Here is a 19,595-nt window from a genome sequence, read left to right on the forward strand (position 1 = left end):
TCTTTTGGTTTTTATTTAGAGGTTAAGTTGTAGGTTGGGGATTAAAATGGAAAATTTGGTTTGTAATAATGTGGCTAGATAAGTCACCCACAGTCAGTCAGAAAGGGGATAAGGAGAGTACGTTCTCTGCAGCTGGATTTTGTAAACCCGTTGTGCTTATTTTGACAAAGTTGTGTAGGATCCAACGAACCACATGGTGCTGTAGCATCTCCTGTGGTAAATAGGCAGAATATTTCCAGAACAACCAAGCAGCACGGGCATTACTGACAACCTCCAATGACCTGCTTGATGACATTTCTCATGGAAATGTAGCTTCTTGCGCTTCCCACTTCAAGCACTTTGGCCTCATCTGTGCTATCTCTGCTCATTGTCCTGGTATGCTGCTGATGAAGGGGTCGCTAAATACAGCGCTCATGACCGGGGACAAGTTAACAGGGATCCTTGAAGTCAGAAGGAAGTCCTCTGTTATGTAACTCCCCTCCTTTACGTTCAGAACTTTAAATAAAATTACAAACCACAAAGCACGCCAGTAGGCAACAGAAATCAATGAGCAACTAACTGGAAAATAGTCGGTGATCTCTTCAAAAAGAAGTTTCTCTGTTGCTGGATACGTTTTGCTTCACAGATTAAGTCAGAGGTTAGGAACAGATTACAGCAGATGCTGGAATGTGTACTGAAAACAACAAATGCTGAAAATCACAGCAGGTCAGGCACCATCCATGGAGAGAGAGAGCAAGCTAATGTTTCCAGTCTTATCAGACTCTTCATCAGAGGTGGCTAGCTGAAGTGAGCAGGTCAAAACCGTCCCTGCTTAATGCCAAGCCCATGTCACACATTGATAGGTGTCACAACCCACAGTATCTGTGGGATTCCCATTCACTCAGTTAGCCACAATAATACCAACACGCCACCTGGCAGATGTACTTTTACATCCAGTACTGGAGTTTGAAAACTGTTAGCATCAGAGGGCCACGTGTCGTAGCTGTCAGAGCTGGCAGCTGCAAATCAACATTGAGATAAAGTGCCCTGTGTCTTTACTGCCTTCTTCCTGTTTCTCCACTGTCTTGGTCAGCTTTAAATTTACAGGTAACTGAAATGATGAAAGGGGCGTGGGCTAGATTATGCTTTGAAGAAAGCAAACAACTAGGGTGGTGTGCATAAACCATATTGAAAGGGTGTGTACCGAGGAGCTTGTCAAGAGAAGTGTATGCGGGAATAAAGTGGACGTCACCTGAGCTGATGCTTGGGAATATCTCGCTCAATTATCCCTTATGTCTGCTCAGGCTGTGGATATTACATGGGAGATTATGATGAGATGACTTCATGTCATTATATTCCAGGATCTGTATGAACTTCATTCACATCAAGTAGGTTACAACTCAAACCCATAATACCGTAAGACGTAGCAGCAAAATTAGGCCATTTGGCCCAGTGAGTGTGCTGCTCCAATTGGTCATGGCCGAAGTATTTCTCAGCCCCATTCTCCTGCCTTCTTCCCCGTGACCTGTGAGCTCCTTACCAATCAAAAGCCTATCTATCCCTGTCATAAAAACTTGGCCTCTGCAACCCCCTGAGGCAATGAATCCCACAGATTCACCACCCTCTGGCTGAAGAAATTCCTCGTCATCTCAGTTCTAAAGGATTGTCCCTTCACTCCGAGGCTGTGCCCTCTGGTTCTCATCTCTTCTATTAGTGGAACCATCTTCTCCATGTCCACTCTATCCAAGCCTCTCATTACTCTATAAGCTCCAATTAGATCCCCTCTCATCCTTCTAAACGCCATGGAGTACAGACCCAGAGTCCTCAATTGCTCCTTGTATCATCCCCAGGATCACACATGTACACTTCCTCTGGACTTTCTTCAAGGTCAGCACATCCTCCCTTAGATACAGGGCCCAAAACCACTTACAATATACTGCAGCATAAAAATCCTGTTGCAGTCTTGGGAGATGCTGTGATTAATAGAGAAACCTCTGTGAGCGATGATTGTCACGGGAGTGGGACACTAAGAGTGCCCTTTGTCATTAATGCATGAAAAATGAATAAAATGCAACTGCAGTTTTGTTTTCTGAAGAAGGGTCCAGACCTGAAACCTCAGCTTTCCTGCTCCTCTGATGCTGCTTGTCCTGCTGTGTTCATCCAGCTCCACACCTTGTTATCTCGGATTCTCCAGCATCTGCAGTTCCTACTGTCTCTGCAGTAGCAGGTTTTGTTTTCTTTGAAATCTTTGCAGCTGGTTAGCTAATACCCTCCCACTACACCCACTCACATCCCGCAAAAACACATCTCCATTTCAGATCCTTCACTCTCTCTACCCCACAATTTTGCTTCTGGTAAGGAGTTTGTCAGGAAGCTTTGTGTTTTGCTGCAATCTACAACCAGCCACTAAAAGGCGCTCAAGAGCTGCAAGAATTTCTTTGTCTTTTGGGTATAAACTACAATCCCTAGCAACCATCCATTCCTGTGCCCTCTCTATTGATTCTGCCTTCAGATGTCAATGAGCACTACTGAGCTATTTTTCCATAAACTCTTCGGCCCCTCCAACTCCCTCTCTTCCTTTAACACTGATTTTAGAACACATTTTTCAACCAAGATTTTAGATTCCTTTCTCTTTTTTTTGGCTTAGTATTCAATTCTATCTAATTACACGGCTGGGAAGCACCTTTTGTCCTACATTAAAGGTTATGTTTAATTGCACAGCAGTTTTGTTTTTCATTCAATAACCTTTCTCTTTTCTATACAGGAAAACACTGGGTCTCCAGCGCTCGGTGTCCTAGAACTACAATGTCACTGGATTCCATAGGCTTGAACCTCCCTGTTACTGCTCATTCTTATGACACACTGTGACTTTACCTGGCACCATGACAAGGATTTAGTCAATTATTTTAAAACCGGTGTGTTTCTCAGCACTCAGTGTGCTGAGAGTTCTGGTTGATGTATTTGATCTGCCCATAAATTGAATGAGTTCATCAACAAGACTTCAAGTAATATTCAGGCAAAATGTGGCATGAAATGGGTGGAAGTTCATATATGTCAATATATTTTAAACTATTTATTTATACTGGAATGCCCTTGGACAAACATTCAGGGATCTGATAGTTTCTATACTGGCTTTTATTCAGTTATGTATCTGACCCATTAAACTTATCTAATTTTAAAACATTCTCCTGTTAGAATACTTTGGAATTGAATTACCGCGAGTGTCGGTCTCTAGGGTCTGTCAAGCAAATAGCTTTTAAACAGACTTATTTTAAAATATTGTTACATATTGACAAGACCCTCTCCTGAGGTTATCTTTACAGATCAACGCTTCTGTAGGAATGCATTGCTACTTAGTCATCTAGAATTATCAGACAGCATACGTGCCAGACTGTTAATTGAAAGGAAGCGAATGCATATGGTTGTTAATTTTTTCCCTGTTAGACCATTGTTTAAGATCCATCCTGGTTCCTTTGCATAGTCCTTATCCTGTGAAGCGACTACATGTGTGTGATCAGGAGGCTGTCTAGTCATCTGCATCCTGCTTTCTGCCTTCTTTTGTTTCCCTTATCCATCTCCAGACCCCAATATTCCAGTTTTAGCTTCTGCCTTTAGAGTAACACAACTTGAATGCTTTTGTTCTGAGCTGACCTGTTCCCTCGGGAATGTTGACAATATAAGAGGCACGTTTTCTTCCAGTCTGTTAAAGAAAATTGTTTACAGTGATATAGTCGATATTGAAAAAAGTATAGCTTTTTTAAAAAGCTGTTAGAGTTTCTAGCTGCAGTGAAAATGTTGCAATACTAAGCTTTTCCTTTCAATTTCTGCTTTAGGAAAATTCTCTTTTGTATATCTGCAAGTTGTCATGCTGAGCAAGTACACAGACATTTCACCACGAAAAGAATATTTGCTTTTCTATTTTTTTTAATCTTCAAACTGTTGAGTCTTTTCTGGCTGTGTATGTGTATTTATCCAGAGAAAGAATCCAACTGAACTTCATAAAACTGTTAACTTGTTTATTTTTACAAAGAATGGAATAATTCTCAGCAAAAAAAGCTGTCAATTTCTCCACACTCAGGAGTAATGGTTTTACTGTGATGGTTTTAATCTTTGGCTTCCTTTGGTTTATGCACTTAATGGAATATTCCTGAGAGAGAATTTTTTGTTTTATTTATTAAATCTTTTATAACCCAATCATTGGAGTATCAGAAATATTTTGTAAAGTGAAAATAAAAATAACACTGCTCCAAATAGTTTCAAGCTACTTGCAGTGATTTTGAAATTGACATTAGTTTCATTTCCTATCTAATACATTCACATGAGAAGGCCATTTTCAACATGTCGACAGTCCTTCTTGTCTTATTTGAAATAAAATAAACCTCCTGAACATTGGAATAGGAACATGATCTTTAACAGAATGCTACCAAAAGAAATTAAGGCCCCTTGCATTATTAGAAGTTAATTATGCTATTTAAGCGTGGAGTTTTTACATTGTACAGGTTCTGTGAATAACATGCTACCAGATTTGAACTTGCGCTTCCATTGAATCTGTACACTGAAACCTCAAGTGGAATTGCACTGATTTAGTTTCACATATGAGTGGCCATTTCTGAGTCAGAAACATAGAATCCTTATAGCGTGGTAGCAGGCCATCAAGTCCACACTGATCTTCCAAAGAGCATCACACCCAGACCCACCTTGTTACCCTATTCTCTGAACATTGCATTTCCCATGGCTAACCCACTTAGCCTGCACATCTCGGGACAGGGAGAGAGAACTGGGGTGCCCAGAGAAAACCCATGCAAGCACAGTGAGAGTGTGCAATCTCCATACAGACAGTCGCCTGAGGCCAGAATCAAAACCAAGCCCCCGAGGCAGCCGTACTTTCTACTGGGCCACCGTGACACCCTGCATGGCGTAGCAAATCCTACCATTCAATCTTCCAGAAGACATCCATTTGGGAATTGGCCTTTGGGAACATGATTGGAATTACTACTGCAGGTGATGAAAACAAAACAAGGTCGGGCAGGAATTAAAGCAGAAAATGCTGCACGATTCCAGGAAGGTCTGGCAGCATCTGGGGAGTGAGAAACAGAGTTAGGATTTCAGGTCAATAACAGTTCATCAGAACAGGGCACCATCATGTTTCACTGACAACTTATGAGAGGTAATCTTGTCAAGTTCTTTACCATGGGCCATGGGCCTGGTGCCCACACACAAGTTCTTTTGCTGATTTGCTGGAACGAAAGTCACCACTCTTTGGTGCCATCTCACCTCCACCGATGCCCTTGGCGCTGAGTCCTTGACGGATCTCGCCAATGCAGAAACCCACCAAAGCTGCCAGGTGCCGCACTGGCACAAACTAAACTCCACCACTGCTATGAGTCTGCTTTGGGGCCCACCACAACAATGCAGCCGCTGCTGATGTCACAGGATCTCGTACTGGGCCCAAACTCACCTCTGCCGCATCACCCATGAGTCAGCACTAAAGCTGCTTCACCACTGCAGAAGCTGCTGAGAACCCAAACTCAGCTCTGATGCTGCCACTACAAGTCCAGACTGCTGGGCCTACTCGAGTCCTCACAGCTGGGCCTACTCGAGTCCTCACAGCTGGGCCTACTCGAGTCCACAATGCTGCGCCTACTCGAGCCCACACTGCTGGGCCTACTCGAGTCCTCACAGCTGGGCCTACTCAAATCCACACTGCTGGGCCTACTCAAATCCACACTGCTGGGCCTACTCGAGTCCACACTGTTGGGCCTGCGCGAGCCCACACTGCTGGGCCTACTCGAGTCCACACCGCTGCGCCTACTCGAATCCACACCGCTGGGCCTACTCGAGTCCACACTGTTGGGCCTGCTCGAGCCCACACTGCTGGGCCTACTCGAATCCACACTGTTGGGCCTGCTCGAGCCCACAATGCTGGGCCTACTCGAGTCCACACTGTTGGGCCCACCCAAAGACACACAACTGGGCCTGCTTGAGCCCACTCTGCTGGGCCTACTCGAGTCCACAACCCTGGGCCTACTGGAGTCCACACCGCTGGGCCTACTCGAGTCCACACTGTTGAGCCTACTCGAGCCCACACCGCTGGGCCTGCTCGAGTCCACACTGTTGGGCCTGCGCGAGCCCACACTGCTGGACCTACTCGAGCCCACACTGCTGGGCCTACTCGAGCCCACACTGCTAGGCCTACTCGAGCCCACACTGCTGGACCTACTCGAGTCCACACCGCTGGACCTACTTGAGTCCACTCTGCTGGGCCTACTCGAGTCCACTCTGCTGGGCCTACTCGAGTCCACACTGTTGGGCCTGCTCGAGTCCACTCTGCTGGGCCTACTCGAGTCCACACTGTTGGGCCTGCTCGAGCCCACACCGCTGGGCCTGCTCGAGTCCACACTGTTGGGCCTACTCGAGCCCACACTGCTGGACCTACTCGAGCCCACACTGCTGGGCCTACTCGAGCCCACACTGCTAGGCCTACTCGAGCCCACACTGCTGGACCTACTCGAGTCCACACCGCTGGACCTACTTGAGTCCACTCTGCTGGGCCTACTCGAGTCCACTCTGCTGGGCCTACTCGAGTCCACACTGTTGGGCCTGCTCGAGTCCACTCTGCTGGGCCTACTCGAGTCCACACTGTTGGGCCTGCTCGAGCCCACACTGCTGGGCCTACTCGAGCCCACACTGCTGGGCCTACTCGAGTCCACACTGTTGGGCCTACTCGGGTCCACACTGCTGGGCCTGCGCAAGTCCACACTGCTGGACCTACTCGAGCCCACACTGCTGGGCCTACTCGAGCCCACACTGCTAGGCCTACTCGAGCCCACACTGCTGGACCTACTCGAGTCCACACCGCTGGACCTACTTGAGTCCACTCTGCTGGGCCTACTCGAGTCCACTCTGCTGGGCCTACTCGAGTCCACACTGTTGGGCCTGCTCGAGTCCACTCTGCTGGGCCTACTCGAGTCCACACTGTTGGGCCTGCTCGAGCCCACACTGCTGGGCCTACTCGAGCCCACACTGCTGGGCCTACTCGAGTCCACACTGTTGGGCCTACTCGGGTCCACACTGCTGGGCCTGCGCAAGTCCACACTGCTGTACCTACTCGAGTCCACACTGTTGGACCTACTCGAATCTACACTGTTGGGTCTACTCGAATCCACACTGCTGGGCCTACTCGGGTCCACACTGCTGGACCTACTTGAGTCCACACCGCTGGGCCTGCTCGAACCCACACTGTTGGGCCTGCTCGAATCCACACCGCTGGGCCTACTCGAGTCCACACTGTTGGGCCTGCTTGAGCCCACACTGCTGGGCCTACTCGAATCCACACGGTTGGGCCTGCTTGAGCCCACACCGCTGGGCCTGCTCGAATCCACACTGTTGGACCTACTCGAGTCCACACTGTTGGGCCTACTCGAATCCACACCACTGAGCCTACTCGGGTCCACGCTGCTGGACCTACTCGAGTCCACACTGTTGGGCCTACTCGAGTCCACACCGCTTGGCCTGCTTGAACCCACACTGTTGGGCCTGCTCGAATCCACACCGCTGTGCCTACTCGAGTCCACACTGTTATGCCTGCTCGAGCCCACACTGCTGGGCCTACTCGAGCCCACACTGTTGGGCCTGCTCAAGCCCACACTGCTGGGCCTGCTTGAGCCCACACAGCTGGGCCTACTCGAATCCACACTGCTGGGCTTACTCGAATCCACACTGTTGGGCCGGCTTGAGCCCACACCGCTGGGCCTGCTCGAGCCCACACTGCTGGGCATGCTTGAGTCCACACTGCTGGGCCTGCTCGAACCCACACTGTTGAGCCTGCTCGAGCCCACACCGCTGGGCCTGCTCGAGCCCACACTGCTGGGCCTGCTTGAGCCCACACAGCTGGGCCTACTCGAATCCACACTGCTGGGCTTACTCGAATCCACACTGTTGGGCCAGCTTGAGCCCACACCGCTGGGCCTGCTCGAGCCCACACTGCTGGGCATGCTCGAGTCCACACCGCTGGGCCTGCTCGAGGCCACACTGCTGGGCCTGCTCGAGCCCACACTGTTGGGCCTGCTCGAGCCCACACTGTTGGACCTACTCGAGCCCACATTGTTGGGCCTACTTGAGTCCACACCACTGGGCCTACTCGAATCCACACTGTTGGGCCTACTCGAGTCCACACTGTTGGGCCTATTCGAGTCCACACTGTTGGGCCTGCTCGAGCCCACACTGTTGGGCCTTTTCTCCGGCAATGTCGTCACCATGACTGAGCTCTTAAACAAGAGGTAAGTAAGACAAAAGAAAAAGTGTGAGAAAAGAGAAAAGAAAGAAACAAAATGAAAAGCAGATGGTACAGACAAGACCCGGGCTTAGAAGCCTTACTCCTTCACTGTCTTACCGGAAGAAACAGGTGTTGCCACATTTCTACCACGTTTCATTCCTCTTTAAGTGCCAGACTGTGCCGCTTGCCGCCACCTCACCTGTTCCCAGAATGGAAGGGCGACATGCAAAGCTCCTGAACCACATATTGTACAAATTGATGGCTTCCTCTACTCTGGCCTTGGTATTTAGAAAGTATCCTATTGAACCTCTCATGTCTTGGCAATAGAGTTTAGCACATGGGTCGTTGGCAAGGTCTTCAGTAGATTTTCTGATAACCTGTGACCCATTCACAGAAGCCATTAGAAGTGGAAAGACCTGAAGCAAAAGAGGCTCCAAGAGGATAAAGGAAGCTCCCCTCCCTGAAAACTTTGCACACACCTGTAAGATTCTCTTTTTACAACTGCAGACCAGCTATATATTTAACCTTTGAGCTTACCAAATCTGGATGATGACTTGGATTCTCGATCACCACAGGGGTTCAGTTCATTACTCCCTCGGCCCAAGAAACTTCAGTCATCAAACTGAAGCTTAAAACAGCAGGTTTGACTGGCTGTGTCCACGATCAAATTTATGTTTTTCAATGTCCTCACATCAAGACATCCATAACCTGGGTAATGCGCTTTTGGGATAGAACAGTACAGGCCCTTCAGCCCATGATGTTGTGCCGACCTATTATCCTTCTAAGATCAAACTACCCTGCATACCCTACATTTTACTATCCTCCATGTGCATATCCAAGAGTCGCTTAAATGTCTCTAATGTATCTGACTTCACCACCACTGCCAGCAGCACATTCCACATACCCACCACTCTCTGTGTGAAGAACCTACCTCTGACATCTCCCCTATACCTTCCTCTAATCACCTTAAAATTACGCCCTCTTGTAATAGTAATTTCCGTCTTGGGAAAAAGTCTTTGACTATCCATTCTATCTATGCCTCTCATCATCTTGTAAGCCTCTATCAAGTCTCCTTTCATTCTTTTTCGCTCCAACAAAATAAAACCCTAGCTCCCTCAACCTTTCCTCATAAGGCCGGCCCTCCAATCTAGGCAGCATCCTGGTAAATCTCCTGTACACCCTCTTTAAATCTTCTGCATCCTTCCTATGATGAGGTGACCAGAACTAAACACTATTCCAAGTGTGGTCTCACCAGGGTTTTAGAGAGCTGCAGCATAACCTCATGGCTCTTAAACTCAATTCCCCTGCCAATGAAAGCCAACACACCATAGGCTTTCTTTACAATCCTATCAACGTGGATAGCAACTTTGAGGGATCTATGGACGTGAACCCCAAGATCCCTTTGTTCCTCCACACACACAAGAATCCTACCATTAACTCTGTATTCTGCATTCAAATTTGACTTACCAAGATGAATCACTTCACACTTTTCTGGGTTGAATTCCATCTGCCACTTCTTTGCCCAGCTCTGCATCCTGTCAATATCCCATTGCAACCCTCAGCAGCCCTTTACGCTGTTCACAAGTCCATCAACTTTCATGTCATTGGCAAGCTTACTAACACACCCTACCACTTCCTCATCCAAGTCATTTATAAAGATCACAAAGAGCAGAGGTCCCAGAACAGGTCCCTGCAGAACACCACTGGTCACCAACTCCAGGCTGATACCTTCCATGTACTACCGCCCTCTGTGGTCTATTGCATAGCCAGTTTTGTATCCAGGGAGCCAAATTTCCCTGAATCCCATGCCTCCTTAATTTCTGAATAAGCCTTCCATGTGGAACCTTATTGAATGCCCTACTAAACTCCATATACAGCACATCCACTGCTCTACCTTCATCAGTGGGTTTTGTCACATCCTCAGAGAATTCAGTTAGGCTTGTGAGGCATGACCTGCCCCTCACAAAGTCAGGCTGGCTGTTTCTAATCAAACCGTGCTTTTCCAAATAATCATAAATGCTATCTCTCAGAATAGTCTCCAATAATTTGCCCACCACAGAAGTAAGGCTGACTGGTATGTAATTCCCAGGATAATCCCTATTCCCCTTCTTGAACAAGAGAATGACATTTGCCACCCTCCAGTCATCTGGTACTACTCCAGTGGACAGTGAGGATGCAAGGATCATCGGGTTGTGGATTTTGAACTCGGCAGAGACCTGTGCTGTGTCTTCAAATGACTGGGGAGCACAGGGTCAATGGTCACCACCCCACACCTAATGATATGATGCCAGCTTCCCGTGGGGCAAAGAGACCAACAACCGCCTCATTTCCATAGAATCCCTACAGTGTGGAAACAGGACCTTCAGCCCAATCAATGCACACTGACCCTCAGAGAATCCCACCCAGACCAATTCCCCAAATCTGCCTAATCAATACATCCTTGAACACTATGGGCAATTTAGCATGGCTAATCCGCTTAATCTGCACATTTTTGGACTGTGGGATGAAACCCACGCAGACACGGGGAGAATGTGCAAACTCCACACAGCCAGTTGCCTGAGGAGGAATTGAAGCCAGGCCTCTGGCGCTGTGAGGCATCAGTGTTAACCACTGAGCCACTGTGCCACCCCCAAGTTTATATACAGTCTTCACCGGCATTGCTGCTCCAACAGACTGAGGCAATCAATACCTTACCCATGATAGATCCTGTGTGGAAGCAAGCACCTTGTTCTGAGCACAGCCACTGCCCAATGCGGTTGGTCTATTGATTATCTGTGATGTTAGGTTGAGTCTTCAATGACTTCCCGCTATGCACACGCCTTCCTTAATTTGTTGAGTTGACAGCACAGCATGCAACGTGTTTGAAAAGAAAACTCTTTAATGGCTTTTAAGTTATCTTAATTGGCTGCACATTTCACCTTAGAGTGTTCTGAATCTCACTGGCAACCCCATCCCAACGTAATTCAGCATGAGTCGGATAAATACTGCATTCGCACGTTACTACCTCTTTAAATGAATTTCATGAACTGTCTGCCCCTGACCCCATCACCAACAGACCATGTAAAATTCTACTATTTGTAACAGAAATTAGTGTTATTTTTTGTTTCCAAGTTGATATGGATTTGTTCTGGATTAGCAGCAAATATTGTGATAATTTTTTTCCACAGCATTAAAACCATGCCAAAGCATTTTACTCCTGTTACTATTAAGGTAAAAAACCCTCAACTTGCATCGTGTCAATTCCATTTGAATGAATACTTATATAGAGTGAAATGAAACTGAATATGTTTATAAGCATTCTATTTTTGTTGATTGCATCAATACCTTGAAATTGGTGTATTTTACATCATATTTAAGGTATATGATACCAACAGTCTCTACAATTTTACATCATTTATGGATGCACACGAATACTCAGGAGTTCCAGCTCACAACATTACTTACACGTAGATATTCATATTTTTTAACACAACTACACTGTATACGTATATCGACAAATGTTTATTAATGCTGTGTAACTCCATTACGCCACACTACAGATATATTGATACAATAAGAAAAACACAAGAAGAATTGTATTTATATAAGGCCTTTCATTGCCTCAAAACATCCCAATGTAGTTTACAGCTAATTAAGAAGTTTGATGTGTAGTGTGGGAACAGTGAATAATATAGAACTCCCAACACACTAGACTATTACAGCAAAATGGATTTTTCACTGTGCTGAATGTTTCAACTTGTGTTTTTGCACTGCTTAAATCAGAATGTATGGTGTTAATCAGTATCATCCGATGTTTTCTCAAAAGGCACCGCGTCTGCTTGGTTTCAGACATACTGGCTCTGGCATTTTTCATAAATGCAAAGTGATAGACTGAGGACAAAACATTTTCCGGGTGTCAATTTTGCTGGAGCACTCACATTCATCAACAAGTATTTCAGGCCCGTGCTAGAGATTGCCTTAGTTCTCCAATGATTAATAGCTGTTTAGTTTAAATAAATCATAAGAGCTGTATTATCTGCTCGCCTTGTTTTCAGGATCTGCTGGGGGTGTTCATAAGCAGGCTCATGGTCACAGTTCATAAGGTAAACTTGATCTTTGGCTAGCGATGTTGATTGATTTCTGAGATGAGTAGGATAAGAGATGGTGTTATGATTGTCTAGAGGTCTCTTCAGCTCGCTGGCCTCACCGATTTATTCTGGGATTGCACAGTATGAATTGCCTGGATAGCATGCAAAACAATACTTTTCACCGGATCTCAGTTCAAGTGACAGTAATAAATCAGATCAAAATGATTCAAAAATCAAATCAGTTCGTTAGCAACAGTCAGAATCTTCACAACTCAGTTAGCAGTTGTTGGTATTTAAAGTTCTATGTCAGCATAACAAGCAAAATCAGGCCGTTTGTAGTATTTTTTAAAAAAAGTACATTGTTGATATGTTGGCACACTGACAGCTAATAAGGAATGTATTGTTCATATCCAGTTGGCCTTGAGTTGATAATGTGTATTTCTCCTTGAAATGCTGCAGTCTGTATGGTGAAGGTGGTCTCACAGTGATGCAGTGTTTTAATAAAGCTGAACTGCTTATTAAAATACACCAATGGACAGCCACTCTGATGTGGAACTGAAGTCAGATATAGGCCAGGTTCGGTAGTGTTGGCAACTTATCCTTCCAAATGCAATTAATGATCCAGTTTGATTTTGTACAATAATCTAGCAGCTGCATGAACATTGTTAGTAATACCACTGTTTTATTCTCAGATGTAAAAAGCTGAATTAAAATTCTCAATCTGTACTGGTGGGACTTAGACTCATATTGGGTGATAGGGTTTCCTGTCACAAAACCCGATAGGTTGGTATGGAATTCACTTGAGGGTGGCACGGTGGCCCAGTGGTTAGCCCCGCTGCCTCATAGCGCCATGGACCCATGCTTAATTGCAGCCTTGGGCGACTGTCTGCGTGGAATTTGCACATTCTCCCCGTGTCTGTGTGGGTTTCCTCCTGGTGGTCAAGTTTCCTCCCACAGGCCAACGGTGTGCAGATTAATTAGGTGGATTGGCTGCGCTAAATTGCCCATAGTGCCCAGGGATGTGCACACTAGTTAGGTTAGCCATGGGGAATGCAGGGTTACAGGAATAGCGTGGAGGGGGCGTCTGGGTAGGATGCTCCTCAGTGGGTTGGTGTAGACTTGATGGGCCATATGGCCTATTTCTGCACTGTGGGGATTTTATGATTCAAGAGTATGAAGTGTACGGAAGAGTTGAAGCCTTTGCTGTGTGTGATCGGAAAGGCTGAGGAAGAATATAAGGTGAGGAAATAACTCTGTCACACAAAGTCAATCTCTACAAGAGTTTTGGGAACTTCTAGCTGCTGGAACGTCCTAGTCTTCAATGTTATCCTCTTCCTTCCAGTCTCCCTCGTTATCTGGTTTGATTTCTTGGTCTGACGTATTTAACTTCCTTTCAGTGGCAACACTATTTGGTGTGTAGCAGGTAGGAATGTTTCCATACACCATTGTAAAGATGCATCCTAATCAAATGAGCCATGCAAGGGAGTTTTCTCGATTTTCAGCTCCTCTGGCTGAATCATGACCTTACTCTGGATACCTGCACACCTGCTAATGTGATGTACTGTATCTGCTGTTCCCACTGTGGCCTCCTCTACATTGGGGAAACCAAGCGGAGGCTTGGGGACCACTATGTGGAACACCTACACTCTGTTCGCAATAAACAACTGCACCTCCCAGTCACAAACCATTTTACCTCACATCCCCCCACCTCTCGGATGACATGTCTATCCTGGGCCTCCTGCACTGCCACAATGACGCCACCTGAGGATGCAGGAACAGCATTTCATATTCCGCTTGGGAACCCTGTAGCTCAAGGGTATCAATGTGGATTTCACAAGCTTCAGAATCTCCCCTCCCCCTACCGCATCCCTAAACCAGCCCAGCTAGTTGCCGCCTCCCTCGCCATTCCTCCCACCTCAAGCCTGACCCCCATCTCCTACACACTAACCTCATCCTGCCTCCTTGACCTGTACATCCTCCCTGGACTGACCTATCCCCTCGCTAACTCCCCACCTAATCACCTTCATTGGCTCTAACCCTGCCTCTTTGACCTGTCTGTCTCCTCTCACCCTATCCTCTCCTCTATCCACCTCGCCCTCTCTCCCTATCTATTTCAGAATTCCCTTCACCTCCCCTATTTCTGAAGAAGGGTCTTGGCCCGAAATGTCAGCTTCCCTGCTCCTCTGATGTTGATGGCCTGCTGTGTTCATCCAGCTCTACACCTTGTTATCCGGATATACACAGCCTGCTGAGATAGGGCAGACGTTTTTGGATGAATTTTAGTTCTGATGGAGAGTCTCTGGACCTGAAACTTTAACTCTGCTTTCTCCCCACAGATGCTACCAGACCTGCAGAGGTTTTCCAACAATTTTCACGTTTGTTTCGGGTCTCCACCTCTTTGTTTTACATTGGTATTTGATGAAGTTGGAATAGGTGAGTTTTTTTTGCACACTTTTCCCGGTTGTTGGAGATGTTCAAAATGGGTAGTGTCTACATCACAGGAAATACCTTTTTCCTGAGATTGAATGAGAGGTGGTTTATATTTGCAGTGGAGTAGGTGACTTTTATTAACATTTAGCCCACAAATTAGCCCGAATGAATAACTAATTTTTACAGTTTGAAAATCGTGTAGTGGGTGACTGCAACAAGTCAGCAGATTCTATGTAACTTTCCTTTTCACTTTTAACAATGGGATTGTTGGAGATGGTTGCGCTGCTATTCTGAATTACTTAGCATAAAATGTGCGCTGATCAGTATGACTAAATGGAACTCCTCAGTTCTAAAATTCCGCAACAATTATAAAATACTATTTTCAAATGATGAAGTACACCGCTTGATATTGAGATCGATTTTCATGATACAGAAAACTGGGAAATAACTTCATACAAGTATGACTTAAAAACATTTTATTGAACAAACAAGCATTGCCATTTAAAAATAACCTCGCCTACATAACATTTGAGATTTCCAAATATACTATCTTTATTCACTTAGCGTGTATTGCGCGCCATTGTCACCGCGATTCTAACAGCACGGCCCGGAGTTGATCAGTAAAGTGCAGGGACGCTGTGCAGAGAGGGAGAGAGAGATGACTGATGGTCAGTGACCTCAAACGGTGTGTCACTCTATAGTGACCAGCTGTATCACACAGAGAGCAGAAGAGCACATCTACCTCGACTCGAAGGTAAAAACTCCTGAACGCCATCAATTACAATTCATTAGTGCAAGGAGGGTCTATCCATTAGACTGTTAAGCGTGCACAGATGCTTTTATTTATAAGTATGACAGTCTTAATTAGAAGGCACAACACAGATTTAGCAAAGACAACATCGCTCTGTTTACGCATAGCGATTGTCATCGTTTTAATTGCAACAGAATGACTCATAAACAAGCTTGGACTTAAATTGTAACGAAATGTCACAATGCAAGGACAGCCGCTTTGTTTCCCAGAGAACAATCCTGAGCCCCAGAACGCAGAATAAATGCAAGTTAATTTTCAATACATAAAAGCCTGATGTCGCGTCCAACCGATCGCTCGAGTTTGTAAATTCTAGTCCCCTCCTCTGCTTTCTTAGATTTTCCGCAGTCCATTTCCATAACGCGAGAGCACGCTGCCCTGTCATATCATTCATTTATATTAGCGATTCTCCAAACGAAAGACCTTCGCCTGTCATTGGAGTTTTTTTTGTACGGCTGCTGCGTGCGTGGACTTAACATAAAACGATGTTCCCTCAGGAAATCAAGGCGATCGAAAGCTGCTTGGATCAAACAAGTTCACTTTTAAAAAAAACTCGCGTTGCTGTTTCTTAAATGCTTCTTTTTACGGCGCATGTTGAATTCATTGGCCATTTGTTTTGCAATTAACAGGACAGTGACTAATGTGTTGGCCGATCTCCCCTGGCACGGTCCAATTGCGAAAACAATAAATTGTCAGCAAAATTTCGGACAATTTCTGCCGCCTGCTTGGAATCGTGATACATGGCCAGAAAAATATCTTTTGCAATGATACGTGTAATTCGTGTCTTTGAGTCCAGGGAGCAGCGTCTCACCGCCAGGGATATCATAACGAAATTACCTGTAAATGCGGGAAGCCCCTCCCTCCCCACCGTGTTACATCTGGTAGACTTTACGACTTTTCTTTTTAACTTGATGTAGGTGACAGATTTTTAAAATAAAGGGATAACATTTTGTTTCACTATTCCTGAGGGTTATAAGGCAGCCCTTCACACTAAACAGTTACGATTTGGTCTGGGCTCATGACTTGCAATGGCGAAAGTACATCACTTTTGCATTTAGCCAGTTTTTGTAATTATTTGAGAAATAATTTGCTAAGTATCTTAGAGCCATTCTGTCTTACTGGGCAGCATTTTGCCACACAAAAATCACATTGATAAACGTTACAATGCACACGAAACTTGTGAATTTACAGTTCTGGTGAATTTGGTTCTTTCACTGTGGCCAAACCACCAAAGAATGTGCTCTGTGCCGTGAAATGAGACCTAACCCAGGTGGTGTATGTGCATTGGTAGACGATAGCATGACATATAGTAATGCCTTTAACACATTCACCTCTTCATTGTTTTAGGATAAAGAGGTAGCAGATTTAAGACAGAGATGAGGAGGAATTACTTCTCTCAAAGGGTCCTGTATCTGTGGAATTCATTCCCCCAGAGTGTGTTGAATGTTGAGGCACAGAGTGAATTAAAGCAGGAGAAGGACAGATTTTAAATTACTAACAGATCAAAGGGTAATTGGAAAGCAGGCAGGAAATTGGCATTGAGGCTCAGATGAGATCAGCCATGATCACATTAAATGGCGTGGAGGAGTTGTATGGCCTAATGTTCCTAGTTCTGAGTTCAAATTCAAATTTACTCTCACTTTGGCAAATCTAACCCAAAATACAATCTCCTCCTTGTTCAATTCCACCCCAATCAGAAAAAGCTTAGAGTTGTGTCTTTTCACAAGCCGAGGAAGTTGCAAAGCTCTTTATAGCCAATTGATTACTGCAGCAATGTCATTGTTGGAAAATGGGAAGCTGGCCATCATATTGGTGTGCAGCAAGCTCCCAGAAAACAACAATGACCAAATGATGCAATTTCTTGTATTATTCACTCATGGAATATGGGCTTCATGGTTGGGTCAGGGGTTACTGCCCGTTCCTAAATGTTCTTGAGAAGGTGTCTCTCCTTTCTGAACCACAGCAGTCAATATCTATGATAGTGACCCAACAGCTTTGAAAGGTGATACATTTCCAAATCAGGGTGATGTGTGGCTTGAAGGGGAGCTTGCAGGGGATGGTGCTCCCATGTATCTGCTGCCCTTGTCTTTCTAGATAGAAGTGGTGGTGATTTCAAATGTTCTGTTTAAGAAGGCTTGATGAATTTTTACAGACCATTTTGTAGTTGGCACTGCTTCTATAATCACCAGTGATAGATTGGGTGGATAGAACATAGAACATAGAACAGTACAGCACAGAACAGGCCCTTCACCCCACGATGTTGTGCCGACCATTGATCCTCATGAATGCACCCTCAAACTTCTGTGACCATATGCATGTCCAGAAGTCTCTTAAATGACCCCAATGACCTTGCTTCCACAACTGCTGCTGGCAACGCATTCCATGCTCTCACAACTCTCTGTGTAAAGAACCGCCTCTGACATCCCCTCTACACTTTCCTCCAACCAGCTTAAAACTATGACCTCTCGTGTTAGCCATTTCTGCCCCGGGAAATAGCCTCTGGCTATCAACTCTATCTATGCCTCTCATTATCTTGAACACCTCAATTAGGTCCCCTCTCCTCCTCCTTTTCTCCAATGAAAAAAGTCCGAGCTCAGCCAACCTCTCTTCATAAGATAATTGGCTTATCTTATGAAGAGAGGTTGACTGAGCTCGGTCTCTTTTCATTGGAGAAAAGGAGGAGGAGAGGGGACCTAATTGAGGTATACAAGATAATGAGAGGCATAGATAGAGTTGATAGCCAGAGACTATTTCCCAGGGCAGAAATGGCTAGCACGAGGGGTCATAGTTTTAAGCTGGTCGGTGGAAAGTATCGAGGGGATGTCAGAGGCAGGTTCTTTACGCAGAGAGTTGTGAGAGCATGGAATGCGTTGCCAGCAGCAGTTGTGGAAGCAAGGTCATTGGGGTCATTTAAGAGACTGCTGGACATGTATATGGTCACAGAAATTTGAGGGTGCATACATGAGGATCAATGGTCGGCACAACATTGTGGGCTGAAGGGCCTGTTCTGTGCTGTACTGTTCTATCTATCTATCTATCAGCCCTCCAGTCCAGGCAGCATCCTGGTAAACCTCCTCTGAACCCTCTCCAAAGCATCTACATTTTTCCTATAATAGGGCGATGTTTGTGGATTTGGTGCCGATCAAATGGACTGGTTTGTTTTGGATATGTCAAGTTTCTTGAGTGTTGCTGGGGCTGTAGCCATGCTGGCAGCAAGGGAGTTTTTCATCAGACTCCTGACTTATGCCTTGTATTTTGTGGGGTGGCTTTGGAGGGTCAGGTGGTGAGTTACTTGTCACAGGATTCCTATCCTCTGACCTGTTCTTGTAACCACAGTATTTACATGTCTAGTCCAATTCATTTCTTGTTAATAGTAACCATTCGCATATTGATAGTGGGGAATTGATTAATTGTAATGCCAATGAATGTCAAGGATCAATGGTTAGAGTCTTTCTTTCTGGAGATGATCATTGCCTGGCATTTGTGCAGCATGAATGTCACTTGACACTTGTCAGGCCATACCTGGGTAGTGTCGAGGTCTTGTTGCATTCGGTCATGGACTACTTCAGTGTCTAAGAAGTCATGCAATCATCTGCAAACATCCTCACTTCTGACCTTATGATGGAGGAAAGGTCATTGATGAAGCAGCTGAAGATAGCTGGGCCTATGTCACTACGCTGAGGAGCTCCTGCAGAGATGTCATGGAACTGTGTTTACTGGCATTCAACAATCCACAACCATCTTCCTATGTGCCAGGTAAGACACCAACTAGCAGAGAGTTTTCAACCTGATTGTCCTTAGCTCTAGTATGTTTTAAGTTTCCTTGTTGCCACACTTATTCAAATGCAGCATCGATAGAGTAATCACTCCATCCTTTTCATGATTTCATGATGTTGTTGAAGGATGAACATGTTAAGACAATGGGAAAGTCACCCCAGCAATGCTATTCAAATATTCAAAGGGCTATTTACATCCTGAAAGTCGAAAGAGTGTCATTGAAATGTCTTGCCCAGAAGGTGGCACTTCCAACAATGTA

The sequence above is a fragment of the Stegostoma tigrinum genome, chromosome 6 (assembly GCF_030684315.1).
Source record: "Stegostoma tigrinum isolate sSteTig4 chromosome 6, sSteTig4.hap1, whole genome shotgun sequence".
Taxonomy (NCBI): domain Eukaryota; kingdom Metazoa; phylum Chordata; class Chondrichthyes; order Orectolobiformes; family Stegostomatidae; genus Stegostoma; species Stegostoma tigrinum.